The 15950-nt window shown below is 31.9% G+C and overlaps 1 protein-coding gene across 1 annotated transcript in view; it reads left to right on the forward strand.

Moving 5' to 3' along the window:
• Positions 1-1387: 1387 nt before the first annotated feature.
• LOC134718789 (zinc finger protein 883-like) overlaps positions 1388-15950 on the forward strand; it is a 41197-nt gene continuing 26634 nt past the window's right edge. The window contains exon 1 of the mRNA XM_063581513.1: positions 1388-1431. The gene's annotated coding sequence lies outside the window, so the exon portion shown is untranslated. The remainder of the gene's footprint in view (positions 1432-15950) is intronic.

Here is a 15950-nt window from a genome sequence, read left to right on the forward strand (position 1 = left end):
TGTCTTAAAAAATATCATGATCTTTAAAAAATATCATGATCCTTGCCGGTGATGTCACCTACTTTAAACAATAAAATTCCTTGTACACTATGTTCATTTAATTTTGGCATCTTTTTATAATTGTATTTACAAATAGTAAGAAATATTAACTGTGCGAAACTGTTTTTTTTTAATATTTTTTGTTTAATATACATAAAATGACATTTTTGTGACGTAACAATCAGAAGGGTCACACCTAATGAAGAGTTTAAAAGTATACGTGCTGATTACCCCGACCATACGCGTACGGTCCGATCATACGCGTATGGTCGGACCATATGAGTATATACCCATATGGTCATGACCATACGCGTATGGTCCAGATACTCATATGGTCCGGAACATAAATACACTATATACAAAAAAATGTTCAATCTTTTGGTATGCCCCTTCTTTTCAGCTCGGTATTTCACACTTTTAATCACTGTTCAATTAGTATTGCCCGTTGCTGGAATAGTTTATGACACAGACCTCTCGATAATGTTTCTATATCTATTCTGTGCATTCTCATTTAAAAATCTAAATTTTGAGCAGTCGATAACTAGCTGACACAAATGGTCGTCATTGGTTATTAATTCTTAGATAAAATCCTGATCCTCTAGGTTTTCTGTCAATACCTTGCTTATCATATGTAGAAAATCATCTCTAATATTTACTGTAACTTAGAGCACTTTAATATGAAGTGAAGTATATCTTCTTTTTCCTCTGCACATAACTGGCAAATAGGCGACACATGTCCATTGCTAAATTTAGCTCGATGATATTGCAGATACATTGTCCCTGTTGCCAACTTTGCCTTTAAGGATCGAGGCAGATGTGATGGCATATGGATTTGTGCCACAGCTTTTCCATACGTTATGTATTTTCCCTTCTTTGACATTTTCGTAATTTAGGCGAGCCAGAGTAGATTTTGATTTTGCTTCAATTATCATTTGTTGTATACAGTGATCACCGACTGTTTTATTTACCAGGTTTTTCTAAAGTTGTTTCCTGGTAGGTCATATATATTGGCAATTTCAACAGTTTTTGTAAAGCAGCTACCAGATTGTAAAGATTTTGTTGCTAGCTATCTGATGGTTAATTTTCTTTCAATTGAGTTTTCATTTCTTATGATGTTTCCAAAAGTTTTGAGAATTCGCTTATGTATTTCTGATTCAATGGTAATCCGTCCAAGGAGAAGATGTGAAGCTACGTTTGCAGTTCTGTCTGGCAAGTGTTGAATTTGTCGCAAAAGTTTCCGAAAATAAGTGGAGAGGTTATTTATATTAATGACTTTGTATTTTGTTGATTTGCATGCGTTCCATATTTTCTTCGTCTCGGTAATCGCCCCTTGATTTTTTTACGGTTGGCTACAAGTCTGAGCTACAAGAAGAGTTCAATCATAATGTAACTGTAAGTTTAGATCCTATATTTGTTTTAAGATGTTCAGAAACTGAAAAATTCTCAACAATTGTACAGTATTCAAACCGGTAAAAAACAATGGTTTTGCAAGATTATCGTAATTACTAATATAATAGGATATAATTTAGTATATGGAACGCCACATTAACATTTATATGTGTAATTTTGAAGTAGAAATAAAATCGAATTTTCAGTACACCCATGCTAAAATTTTGATTTTTAATGGAAAATGCAGTTGCAAGTGTTTAATTGAAAATTTGTAGAATTTATTAGTCATAATTAATAATTTAAATTCAAATATTCATTGTCATGGCATATATACATTTTTGTAGGAAGATGTGGTACGAGTGCCAATGAGACAACTCTCCATCGAAATAACAATTTATAAAAGTAAACCATTATATGTCAATATACAAGATTTCAAGATTTTTTCAAGATTTATTAGAAAAACACTCAGACACATTTACAATGTGTTACAAGAGGTCATTATTGATAATATATATACATTAAGTATGACAGAAATGAACAAGTGATTAACAAATTAATACAAACAAAATTTAAAGAAGAGAAGACAGTTTTCTGATAAACATTGACAATTTCTTATATAATTCAATATTGCAGAGTGACAAAAGACCTTCCATTTTTACAATGTTTGGATTATTTCTATAATACTGTGGTAAATATCTGTTTCTCAAATCTACTATCTCTGCATTTTTACAAATAAATAATACATGATACTCATCACCAATATCCTCTTTGCATAAATTACATTTTCTTTCTGATTTTGGTATATTGTACCATCTACCAGTTTCTATAGGCAATCGTAAGTTTGCAGTTCTGAGTTTTGAAATCCAAATTCTAGATGACTCTGGTAAATTAATAAGGTATCTTTCTATTTCAAAATTCTTTTTGAACAGTGAATAAAATTGTCCACGTGATGTGGTGTGTAAATCACTATACCATTTCTGTATGAACTGGTCACACAAAATTTGTTTTACTAAAGCCTTTTCGTATACAGCAAACTGGTTTAAAAAAATAAAGCTCATGCCTAGCTCATTAAATATAGATTCTATGTGGTTTATCCACTTGAAATTCACACCATGATTGATTTTTAAACATAGCATTAACTTGTATAAAGTACTGCTAAGTTTATTTTCATTTAATACTAATTTACTCCAAAAAGAAATCATCCTCAATTTGACCCGAATTTCGAGTGGATACCTCCCAAGTTCTCCATAAACCATAAATGATGCAGTTGAATTTCGAACTTTCAAAATTCTCTTACAGAATTTCAAGTGGATTTGTTCAATAATTTTAAGGTCTTCAAAACCCCACACTTCTGAACCGTACAATAAAATTGGTTCAATCATAGAATCAAACATTTTTAATTGTATATCTATAGGTATTGATTCATTACGAAATAGTTTGTAAATGCAATATAACGCTTTTTGTGCTTGCTCAACAAGTTTTTTCCTTGTGTTAATAAACGTTCCATTATATTTGAAAATAACACCTAGGTATGAATAAGTATCAACAATTTCAAGGTTACAATCTTGCAAAGTAAAAATAAAATTCTGTCTCGTTTTTCTTTTACAAAAAATCATAACTTTAGTTTTATTAACATTAACCTGTAGTTTCCATATAACACAATATGATTGAAAAATGTCTAGAGCTCTTTGCATACCTTCCATACTTTCAGACAGAATGACAGTGTCATCTGCATATAAAATAACAAATAATTTATAAAAAATGTGCAACTCACTTTCGAGCTTCTCTTTAATAATATTAAGAGGTTTACCGTCTAACTGGCTGAAATAACTTTCTAGATCATTAAGAAATATAGAAAAAAGAAACGGTGATAAATTTTCCCCCTGAAAGGGAAAAATTCAGACTGGTCACCATTATACTGAACGCAAGATTTAATATCATGGTACATGTTAAAGATAACCTTAAAACATTTACCTTTAATCTCACAATTTTGTAATTTTGTCCATAGCCCCGATCGCCAGACAGTGTCGAACGCCTTCCGAAAGTCGACGAAAGTACAATAAAGTTTCTTGCCAAACGAAAAATATAACTCAATTACAGCCTTCAACACGGGGCCTTCAACACATGTATATTTAAAACTTCTTACCAATAAGTATGTGACAATTATATAAACATACACAAAATACATTTCACAAACAAAAAATATCCCATCAAACATAAAAAGTGAAAAAGCAAAACAATATATCTAACAGTATATATATATAAATATAAATAATATAATAAATCAAGAGCAGGGATGGGGTAATTAAAAATGTAATGGTAATTAAGTGTAATGAAGGGTATGAAATTAGCAGGGGCCCACTTGCCGATGGACCCTAAACTTTGTTGTGGGCTACTGAAATTTCTGCTTCCCTAGTATAACACTATATATATCGTCTACAAAAATTTAAGCTGTGGGCAACCATGACAACAATCTTAACTTCAATCCCTGTAATGCAATACAATTTTCCATGTAATTGAATGTAATGGGTAATTGAACATTTTCTTAATTACATGTAATTGTAATTTAATTAATTACAATGAAAAAAAGCATGTAATGGTATTATTATTTTTATTTACAAACTTGTATTTTGTTGTTTTGTATGCGTTCCATACATAATTCTTCTTTGTTATCCCCCTTTGAAATGCTTACGGTAAGCTAGTTCAAATAATTAGGACGTCTTGAAAGACTATTATATTTATTTTCTTTGACGCCTTTATTATGACGACTTGAAAGTCTATAATTTATTTTTTTTTCAGTTTCACGCCTTTATCAGGCCACAGTTTTTTTATTTGTTGGTTTACGGATCCGCCGACCCGATTTTATCGATTTTCAGAATAAAAATAAAATTGACTTTTCATGTTTTTATACGACCGCAAATTTTGAAAAAATTTTCTTCGTATATTGCTATCACGTTGGCGTCGTCGTCTGCGTCGTCGTCGTCGTTGTCGTCGTCGTTGTCGTCGTCGTCCGAATACTTTTAGTTTTCGCACTCTAACTTTAGTAAAAGTGAATAGAAATCTATGAAATTTTAACACAAGGTTTATGACCATAAAAGGAAGGCTGGTATTGATTTTGGGAGTTTTGGTCCCAACATTTTAGGAATTAGGGGCCAAAAAGGGCCCAAATAAGCATTTTCTTGGTTTTCGCACTATAACTTTAGTTTAAGTTAATAGAAATCTATGAAATTTTGACACAAGGTTTATAACCACAAAATAAAGGTTGGGATTGATTTTGGGAGTTTTATTTTCAACAGTTTAGGAATAAGGGGCCAAACAGGGCCCAAATAAGCATTATTCTTGGTTTTCGCACAATAACTTTAGTTAAAGTAAATAGAAATCAATGAAATTTAAACACAATGTTTATGACCACAAAAGGAAGGTTGGTATTGATTTTGGGAGTTTCGGTCCCAACAGTTTAGGAATTAGGGGCCAAAAAGGGACCCAAATAAGCATTTTTCTTGGTTTTCGCACCATAGCGTTAGTATAAGTAAATAGAAATCTATGAAATTTAAACACAAGGTTTATGACTATAAAAGGAAGGTTGGTATTGATTTTGGAAGTTTTGGTCCCAACAGTTAAGGAAAAAGGGGCACAAAGGGTCCAAAATTAAACTTTGTTTGATTTCATCAAAATTGAATAATTGGGGTTCTTTAATATGCCGAATCTAACTGTGTATGTAGATTCTTAATTTTTGGTCCCGTTTTCAAATTGGTCTACATTAAGGTCCAAAGGGTCCAAAATTAAACTTAGTTTGATTTTAACAAAAATTGAAACCTTGGGGTTCTTTGATATGCTGAATCTAAAAATGTACTTAGATTTTTGATTATTGGCCCAGTTTTCAAGTTGGCCCAAATCGGGGTCCAAAATTAAACATTGTTTGATTTCATCAAAAATTGAATAATTGGGGTTCTTTGATATGCCAAATCTAACTGTGTATGTAGATTCTTAATTTTTGGTCCAGTTTTAAAATTGGTCTAAATTAAAGTGCAAAGGGTCCAAAATTAAACTAAGTTTGATTTTAACAAAAATTAAAATCCTGGGCCTCTTTGATATGCTGAATCTAAACATGTACTTAGATTTTTGATTATGGGCCCAGTTTTCAAGTTGGTCCAAATCAGGATCTAAAATTATTATATTAAGTATTGTGCAATGGCAAGAAATATCTAATTTCACAATATTGTGAAATAGCAATTTTTTTTTTAATTAAGAGTTATCTTTCTTTGTCCAGTATAGTAAGCAAGAAATATCTGCAATATTTTTTTTTAATTGGAGTTATCTTTCTTTGTCCAGAATCAACTTAAATCTTTGTTATATACAATGTATATTCACTTTTTACTACCAACTGATAAATTTAAATAATCTTTACCATTCAGTGATAACAAGCAGTTTTTTTACATCATGTATTTAAATGAGTAGTAATTGTTGCAAACTCCATTAGAATATTTTAATTGAAATTAGTTTTGGAATAAGGGAAAGGGGGATGTGAATAAAAAATTGGGTTAAATTTTTCTCATTTGAAATTTTATAAATAAAAAGAAAATTTCTTCAAACATTTTTTTGAGAGGATTAATATTCAACAGCATAGTGAATTGCTCTAAGAGAAAACAAAAATTTTAAGTTCATTTGAATACATTCATTCTGTGTCAGAAACCTATGCTGTGTCAACTATTTAATCACAATCTAAATTTAGAGCGGAATCCAGCTTGAATGTTGTGTCCATACTTGCCCCAACCGTTCAGGGTTCAACCTCTGCGGTCGTATAAAGCTACGCCCTGCGGAGCATCTGGTTTTTCTTCCCGCCGACCCTTATCAATGCATTATCCCTGAAAAATAATTAAAATTTTCTTTTTTTATAAAATGAAATGCTTTAATCATTAACAAAGTTGATAACACTTTCTGTGTGAAAAATAAAACTTCCAATTTACGTTTCTAAAAATAGACAAATCAATTATAACTGACCTTGAAATGTCTTTTGCGCAAATAATTTTGCGGAACGAAACCTGTATTGAAAACCTATTACAAAATAAGTTCGTTTCCCTTATTTGTCATCAGTCCGTAAGATGCATCATCTCAGAGAAGTAGACTTGTCCAAATGTTGACAGGTGGAATACATCAATAAAAGTACTGAATATTAACAAATCATTTGAAATTTTCTTGTTTCATATTATCAATCATTGGGATAAAAACCGGATTGCATGACAACTGATTAACCCGATATTGTCGTTTTTCAAGTGAACGAGTCTATTGCGTTTTTCAACACGTGTGTTGAAACTTTTTTTTGTACGACGTTTTTACATTTTTTTCTTTATCAGTTTTTGTGACTGAAGATCATTATTTACCAAGTTTTCTGGAATTGATTGAGAGCTACGGGAATCTGTTTTTCTTGTTTGTGAAATGACGATTTAATTTCGTCTTTGTCCGTGCACCCCCCCCTTTATAGGAAGTTATTAAACGATGTCATGCGATGTTCATGATCACTGTGATCACTGATCAATAATATGTCATCGAACTAAATGTTAAGAAATGATGACAAAACAGCAAATAAGACAAACATTTTGTTAAGTTAGGTGAAATATATTGATTCTGCATATTTTTCTGTTTGAAAGATTTTTTTTCTTTTTTTTGAGAAAAATCCGTAAACCAACAAATTAAAAAAACGTGGCCTAATGATTTGATAGGCTATTATATATTTATTTTTCTTTGACACCTTTATACATCAATGTCATAATGCTGAAGCCATCATTTTCCATGTTTTCAGTTGGACTTTGAAAGTATAATTTGCCCTTATGGCTTAACTTTGAGACCCAATTTTACCATTAAAATTTCATTGAAGGCTAAAAATATTTGCATATGAAAATACATCTTACCTTTCATGTGTTTGTTTGTGCAAAATATTTCCATTTATTCCCTACCATGCCTACAGTAATAATAAAATAAATTACAATTCCATCCGAGGCGGGAACATGTCGACTGATTTTTTAAAACGTTTATATGATTTCTTTTTTTTTGAGATTTTAAATTAATTTTTGCACCATTAAACTAAATATCAGGCACAATCCTTCCCGTGAGGGGTTTAGTATCATACCATCATAACATATGAGAAGAACATAACCTGTGGCATGCCAACAACAGGGTTTTTTTTTTTTTAAATAAATGTGTTTAGTTCCGATGCAAAGGCCCTATAAAGGTTAAGGTCACTGTTATTTAACAGCTGTTTGAAAATATCATATTTGCACACTATATGCTAAAAAGTCAATCTTAAGTCATTTTTGGCGATAAAAATGTGAAATAAGTTGTAAATGTAGTTACAAAAGATATTTTTCTATAAATCAGTTGTTTTTATTTTTCTCCAAAAGCATAAATGTAGGAGAAACAAGCCATCTAAATGTGACTGTATTTTTCTGGAATTTTCGCTTGGACCTTTGACCAAATTTAAAAAAAAACGTGACCACGACAGACAACGACGACAACTTTATTTCTATGAGGTTTGTTCTCCTCTTTCCAATGATATAAAATATAGCCGTATGTTGTTCCAGTGAGGCAAATCGATAAAATTTGTTGTGTGGCACCCTACTACATATGCATTTCTATGATATCATTCTTCTGCAAATTGCCTGTTTCTGAACAGGCAATTTGTGGAATTTTATATCAAAATTTCAGTCATTTTTAGTCATTTTGTATAATACCTGTCAAGGTTAGGCATTTTTTAAATTGCATGAAAATTCAATCAATTTACAAAATGCCTTAATTTAGAAAATGCCTGTTACATGTATTTACCATTTGTGTGTACCAGGTTTAATCCACAGTTTTCTACCCAAGGAAATATGGAAAGCCAACGGGGTCAAAATTCTTAATTCGTAACTTGTCAATTCGTAACTTGTAACTGTGTAATTTCTAAATTGTTAATTCGTAAATTGTCAATTTGTTTCTTGTTATTGTTAAATTCTTAATGCTGAATTCGCAAATTGTCAATTTGTAACTTTCACCTTTGTAGTTTCAACATTCTTAATCGGTAAATTGTCAGTTTGTTACTTGTATAAACTGTGCAATTTCATAATGCTTCATTCGTTAATTGTCAATTTGTAACTTGTATCTTCGTATCAAAATTCTTCGTTTGTTAATTGTCAATTTGTAACTTGTATCTTCGTATCAAAATTCTTCGTTTGTTAATTGTCAATTTGTAACTTGTAGATTTCATAATTCTTTATTGGTAAATTGTCTTTTTGTATATTGATTTTTTGTTAACTTGTCGATTCGTGAATTGTCGATGTGTGAAATCTGTAATCTGTAATCTGTAAACGAATTTCTGTCAACAAGGCACACCTCCGTATAGAGGAAAGCAGTACCGTACCGTCAATGAGATTCCTCCACCAATATATGTACACAGGTAAATTCACAGTTCACAATAGTCATACACAAGGGTATCTTATTTAACATACATGCTTACGCCACGACAGTGTTTAGAATATTTCAAATGCAATTAAAATGGTAAAAACTAATTTTAAAATAAGTTTAAAATAAGTTACAATAGAGACAATAAATACAATTATATATAAAAAAAAAATAACACTGTTAAAAAAAAAAGAAGAAAGTTTATAAGTGCAATCCGTAAAAAAAATAATAGACTTTAAAACTACTAAATAGGGAGATCCATGTGTACCCCGACATGTATATATTACAGCTAAAATGATTTCACAGTTCTTCATTTTCTGTTTGCTTTTGTATCAGTTTTTGTCGACACATCATAGCGCTTGGAATGAAGTGTATATAACAGTTGGCGACATAGTGGTACCAAGTGATTACCGACTCTATCTTCAACATCCTTGCACATCTTCTTTGGTAGGTAATGATAAGGGTTAATAATTAATGTTATTAAATCAAAAGGACTGTGCAGGCTCTCTCTTGCTAAGACCAGACTACCTTCGTGTAGAATTTTGACGATAAGGGATGACCTTATTTGTGACGTTGTTTCACACAATAAGATAAAATGTTCAATGGTTTCGTCAGCTTTATTACAGAGTCTACACATCGGATTTGTTGCATAATTTGAATACTCCGCTTTATTAGATTGTAGTATGTATGTTCCTGTAACTAATTTAGTGCAGATGGACAGTTTCTTGATCTCCGTTATATTTGCACTTGTTGTTTTAAGTAAAGGATGAATTCTGCCAATATTATATTCACAATTAAGATATTTTAGAGTTGAGTACCCCTTCATTTTGGTCTTTATGGCACCCTCCCAGTACTTGTGAATCCTTTTGGTTATAAACCTCTTCCATTTAATTTTTGTTAATGGCTTATCAAGATACTGTTCTATCTCTATGATGTCATATTTGCCACATATCTTTTTTAGATCAATAAACCAGCTATTGCTTGAGTAGGTTTTAATTTGAAGTTGTCGTTCAGCACTTCTCCATTCTAAGGACGATCTTTCAGATCTGGTTATAATCCCAAATAGTGTAATAATTTTAATTTAGATCTCTGCTTCAAGTGGGAGCAAACCTGATAAGATATAGACAGCCGGGTCAGCCACATTTAGTTTTAGAGATAAAATCTGTTTAATCCACCTTTTATGTTGATGTTGTATAAGATCTAAATGTTTGCCTGTTGGTATCAAGACTTCTAGGCCGTATGTTCTAAATAAGGAGACTATTGTTTCGGGGTCTTCATCCATTTTCCCCATGTTATCCAGCACCCATAAGACTGTACATAGATCTTCTGGCCTTTTTCATATTTTCAGTGATGGTTGCATTAGTAGAATCATTTTGAGATTTTTTTATTCCAATATGAGAGGAGTCTTGGATAATGGGCATATCTATATTTTTAAGTTTCCAAAAACCTTGTCCAACATCTAGCATTTTATTACATGTTTTGATTGGCAAGACTACGCTTTTTTGAGGTTGTAGTAGATATCCCTCTCTTTGGCTGAAATCAACTGCTAAATTTATCATATATTGGAGTTCAAAAGGATTGTTGGATATCAAGGCAATATCGTCAGCACAAGTTGGCGCACAACAGTTTATATTTCCAATTTTGGCTCCCAGTCCAGAGTTGCTGAGAATTTGTAGTAGCGGGTTGATATAAACTTTGTAGAGGTCAGCGCTAATGGCTCCACCCTGTCTTACACCTTGTTCAATATTAAATAATCGATTTGACATTGTATTGCCCCATTTTACAAAGGATGTTGCATTTTCATATAAATTGCTGATCAGTAAAATAGATTGCTGTGAGAATCCAATTTGGAAAAGACGTAGTATCAGGTTTTTATGAACTACAACATCAAAAGCAGATTTTCCATCCAGTAATGCAACACAGGTTGGTAACTTGAGATCTTTATTTCTCTTTCAAATTCCTCAATGAACAGTTCACAAAGCAAAGGAGTGGATTTTGCTCTAAAACCTTTTTGCAGAGGGTTTTGATGTTTCAAAATCTTATTATTTTCCCTTCCGTTAATTATAATCTCTATGATCTTCGAGTAATTTGGCGTTATAGTGATCCCACGGTAATTTTTAGCATTCTTAATGTCACCTTTGTTTTTGAAAACAGGAAAAAGGGTTCCAATTTTTAGTAAATTTGGTATGTAGCAGTGTTTAAAACTTGTGTTAATTAAAAGTTGAAGATACTCTAAAAGTGTTTCGCTGGCATAAATGAAATTTTCAGCAGTGATTCCATAAAAGTTCATAGCTTTATTTGTATTTAATTTTTTACAGCATTTTTCAATTCTTGGATTGAGACTTTTTCATGTGAATAATTTTCCTTACATATCTTTAATATTATTTCTGTTTCAACCTCAACTGCTTCTAAATGATTCTGATCAAAGTTTTGATAGTTAGATTTTTTGGCAAGATCTCCGAAATGTTTTGTCCATCCTTCCAATACACTGTCAGATGTTTGATATGTTTCGTTTTCAACTATAAGTTCTTCAAAAAATCTACCCCTTTCCCCCCTCTGTTTTCTAATTAGCTTATAAAATAATGTTGTATCACTGGATTTAGCATCCAAGATTTGTTGTCTAGTATTAATCCTTTCTAGTGCTTGCTCTTTTCTACATAGTGTCCTGAGATCATATGTGGTGATTGTTTTTTTCCTTAAGGTAGAAGTTACCAGGTTCTTTTGGTCGACCTTGTTGTTTCCAAATATAGAAGGCAGTTTTCTTTCTTTTCACAGCGTGTAAGATTTCGTCATTCATCACTGGAAGTTTCTTCTTTTTCTTACCCTTTCGTTTTCTTGGAGCAATTTTTGAAATTGTATCTGATAGAATTTTGTTTAGTTCATCAAATGCTTGATCTAAATTCAATTTTTCTGAGATAGGTTTGATTTTCTCTAATTTTTCATCAATCAAAGTTTTATATTCATTCTTGTCCACTTTATTCCAATTAACTTTGAAGTTTTTTGTATGAGTACGTTCTTTCATCTTCTTAAAGGATATGTCACATTTCAATGACAACATCAGTGGAGTATGGTCAGAGACGTTGCTATTTATTTCTTGTTTTTCAATCTTGACAACATTTTCCTTATAGTGATCTTGAAATAGAATGTAGTCTATTGCGGACATGGCTTGACCACTTGGGTGTATGAAAGTAATTCCACATTCAACTGTTGAAAGTTTATGTTCTGACATAAAATTAGATATGGCTGTTTTTCGTTGAGAATTTGTTGAACTGTATATGTTTTCATTGAGGTCTTCACCTATTATCATTTGATGAGAGTTTTTAAAGGTTTCGAAAATTTCATGAAGGTGGTCCAGACATTCATTAAGTTCATTAAAGTGGTTAATAGAGCCCCTATATGGCAGGTAGACAGATATTAATATAGTATTGGAATTATCTCTAACTTCCACACATTGTATTCTTTCATTCCCTTTCTGCATTGGAGTAATTATATTGTCTAATTCACGTTTCCAAAGAATAGCCACTCCTCCGTAACCTCGAGGCATATGACTTGGTGGAATGGGATCATTCATATCGACCATTTATGCCTCTGCTGGTGGACTATTAGTCCCCGAGGGTATCACCAGCCCAGTAGCCAGTACTTCGGTACTGGCATGAAAATACGGATTTTTTGTGTTATTAAAATTTGCTGTTACAAAATATTAGAAATTATTATAAATTAAGGAATGTATCTCCCTCATGCAAAGCTCTGATTCCTTTCACGAATTTGGCTATACTTTTTGGAATTTTTGGATTATAGCTCTTCATCTTTTATATATGTTTTGGATTTCAAATATTTTGGCCACGAGCATCACTGAAGAGACATGTATTGTCGAAATGCGCATCTGGTGCAACAAAATTGGTACCGTTGATTTTATTACCAGTTCCATTGAAGTTTTTATGCAGTTCTTGTAATAGATGTATTTGACAATCAAAAAGCCAATGAACCTGTGTAAGCATTATATCAATCTTATTCTCAATCTCATGTATAAGAGGCACAGTAGTTAATATATTTTTACAGTTAAAATCTCAAACTCCCAATATATCCTTCTCTTTTGTAGACTCACAACTATTACTGTTATCAATTACAGATATTGTATTAAAATCTAAAACATGGTGCACATTATTTACATTGCTGTGTTTATTTACAGTTGAACATACGTCAGATGAAGTATTGACTTGCTTTTCTTTTAAGCAGTCAGTTATACGATTTTGTGCCTCTCTGGAATGAGTCTTTTCTGGACTAAAAAATGCTGCTGCTGCTCTTTTTGTGTATAGAATAAGGGTTGTCCTTGCCGATCGTCATGAGACTGTTCTAAGTATTGATATATGTCATCATTAGACACAGTTTTGATTCTTTTCTCTGAGACTCTATCATTAAAATCTGTTGGATTAGAAGCAGCTGCTAATGAGGTAAGCTTCTTATTTTTGTCCATGTCCAGAAGTTGCGACAGTTCTTGATCCACTTTTGTCAAAACATATTTTGTGACTCTGTCTCTTATTCCTACCACAATGTCATCACTGCTGTTTTCCTCTTTCAGTTTAATTTTACTATCTATAGCTTGATTTAATATTCTAATTGTATGTTCCAATTCAATATTCTTACTTTCAGCCTTTAGTATTCTATCTAGAAGAGTGGTCTTTTCTGTTGCATTTTCATTTAAAATTGCCTCTTTTATCTTCAATTGCTCTTCCTTTTTCTTTAGTTTTTGTTCTATCTGCCTTATCTCTTTGGGAATGACAGTCTCCTGTTTGTTGCTGTCAGGTTCAATAGCTGTTTGGTTGTTCTTATTTGCTTTTGATGAGGATATAGAGGATTTAACATTGGTAGGGTTGTTATAGAGATGTTCTTTACTTTTGTCATCTACATTAGTGAGGGTCTCTGTGGTATTGTCATGGTTCTTTTCAGGTTTTTCTTTCGAGATGTTTAATGAAAGTTGATCATTGGCACCTATACATCCATAACAGGTTTCTGTGTTTTTGTCAATACATTTACTATGGAATATATCATAATATACTGTACATGTACACTCATCATCAAGAATGTGATTACAAGTAGGGCAATTGTTGCCTGTTTCTTCACGGAGGAGAGATTCAACAATAGAGATATGGTCAGTAGAGATCACATTGTCTTCAAGAACATGTTGTTCTATGGCAAGAACATTATTCCTTATATGTAGATGTTTAGATATGGTACTTAGATCTGTATTTTGGATGTCATGTTTTTGGACTATTTGGGGTGATGCATTGCATTCTAAAGTGTGTACCTCATTTTCCTTGTAACATGAACGGCAGGAATATGGATAATCCCCCTTTTCCAGTTTTGAGATATCCTCCTCTGATAGTCTTTCACATCTATAATGAACCCAGTGCCCATTAATGCATTGAACTGCTCTTGTTTTGCAGTTGCGTTTACATACATAGCATTTCTCTTCTGTACCTACAGTGGAACTCGCATTGCTTGGAGTTTCTCTATCATTAGTCACATGATTTGGTACTGGCCAAGTTTGTAGAGCTTTTTTGAGTGTATGAGCAAGTTTTTTATTTAATATATCAATGTCAATACAGGAGTTATTAATTTTTGTATTATCCATTATATGTTGTAACTGTTGTAAATCTCTTTCTAATAGCATGTTGGTATTGCCACCATTGATAAGTAGGCTACATTTGGTTAAATATGCATTAATGGTATATCCTAAATATGGACTATCAAACACACGAAATATGTGTTGAGTTTCCTTACCAATTCTGTCTTTTATTGTTGTTTTATTGAAACTATCCAATTTAGTAACTGGGTTTTTGTAATATTGATCACAGGCATGTATAAATAGTTCGAATGAACTGGGGTCGAGCTGTATAGTTATACCTCCTTTTGTAAAGTTGAACGTGATTTCATTTCTATTTGTGCAATCAAGTTTCTTCTTTAGAGATTTCTTTAAATTCAAGACATAGCTTTGGTTGTATGCAGTAGCATCAGAATTTTTTGATGAATTGTTTTGGTCATCATTGTGATGTTGCGGAACTGTTATACACAAATCCATGATTTGATAATATTGTTTAATTTACTAAAGAATTAAGCAAGTTTATGTAGAATATAGAGCTGTTCCACGTATATATATTTATATATGTATGTATTTATTTTCAGTATCTACAAAACTCAACAGATGCTAAGTTAAGTCCATACAGAGTCTGATATTAGAAATAAGACTTCTAATTGATAATCAATTCACAATAAATCAATACAAATAGGACGTTGTGGTAGGACCCACCATCACCTATAAGTATAGATTCAGTAAATAATAATAGATTTATATTGAAGAATAAATATGAATACTGAATTATATTACACTACATATTACCAGCAATCAGTTATAATCCTGTTTGAAATTTTTCTCAGCCAGACTTTTGAAATGTTGATTTTCGGATGAATACCATCAATGTATAAATTAAAGTTGTATAAATCTCTTGGTCGTTTGCGACTGTTTTTTATTTACAAGCTACAGAATGATATATGTCAAGGGAGAAAGCTGGTGATCCTACATGAACTAAGTTGTTGAGCTGTGGAATTTGCTGATTTATTTCAATTATGTTGACAATTAATGAGTCGTCCTGATTTTTAAATTGGTTTGGACTTGGGTGATCATGAGATTTGTTCCACTCGAAAATTGAGAATATAGGAATTTCCAAAAATGTTAATTTGCATATAGGATAGGCTGATAATAATTCTTTTATGTCTCTGAAATTATTTATGACAGTTTGTACCTCTTCTTCAGGGTTTGGTCTTAGAGAGACAAGTTTTGAGCTGCGATCATACGAGGTGAGGTCGCACGTTCCCAACCAAACATAAAGAGAAATGTTATCCAAGTGTCCAATTTTAGATGCTAAGTTGTTTTTTAGCCAGGCAAGACCCTGTGATGAAGTTTGGCCTGATTTATACCACCACTTAATGTTTTTCATAAGCTGTAGTGCATTGATTTTCAAGATATCTTCCCTTGCTATCTGAAATAATCACAGGAGTCAATGATGCTGGACTTGTTGGGGGAATAAATT

The sequence above is a fragment of the Mytilus trossulus genome, chromosome 5 (genome assembly GCF_036588685.1).
Source record: "Mytilus trossulus isolate FHL-02 chromosome 5, PNRI_Mtr1.1.1.hap1, whole genome shotgun sequence".
NCBI classification, from domain to species: Eukaryota; Metazoa; Mollusca; class Bivalvia; order Mytilida; family Mytilidae; genus Mytilus; species Mytilus trossulus.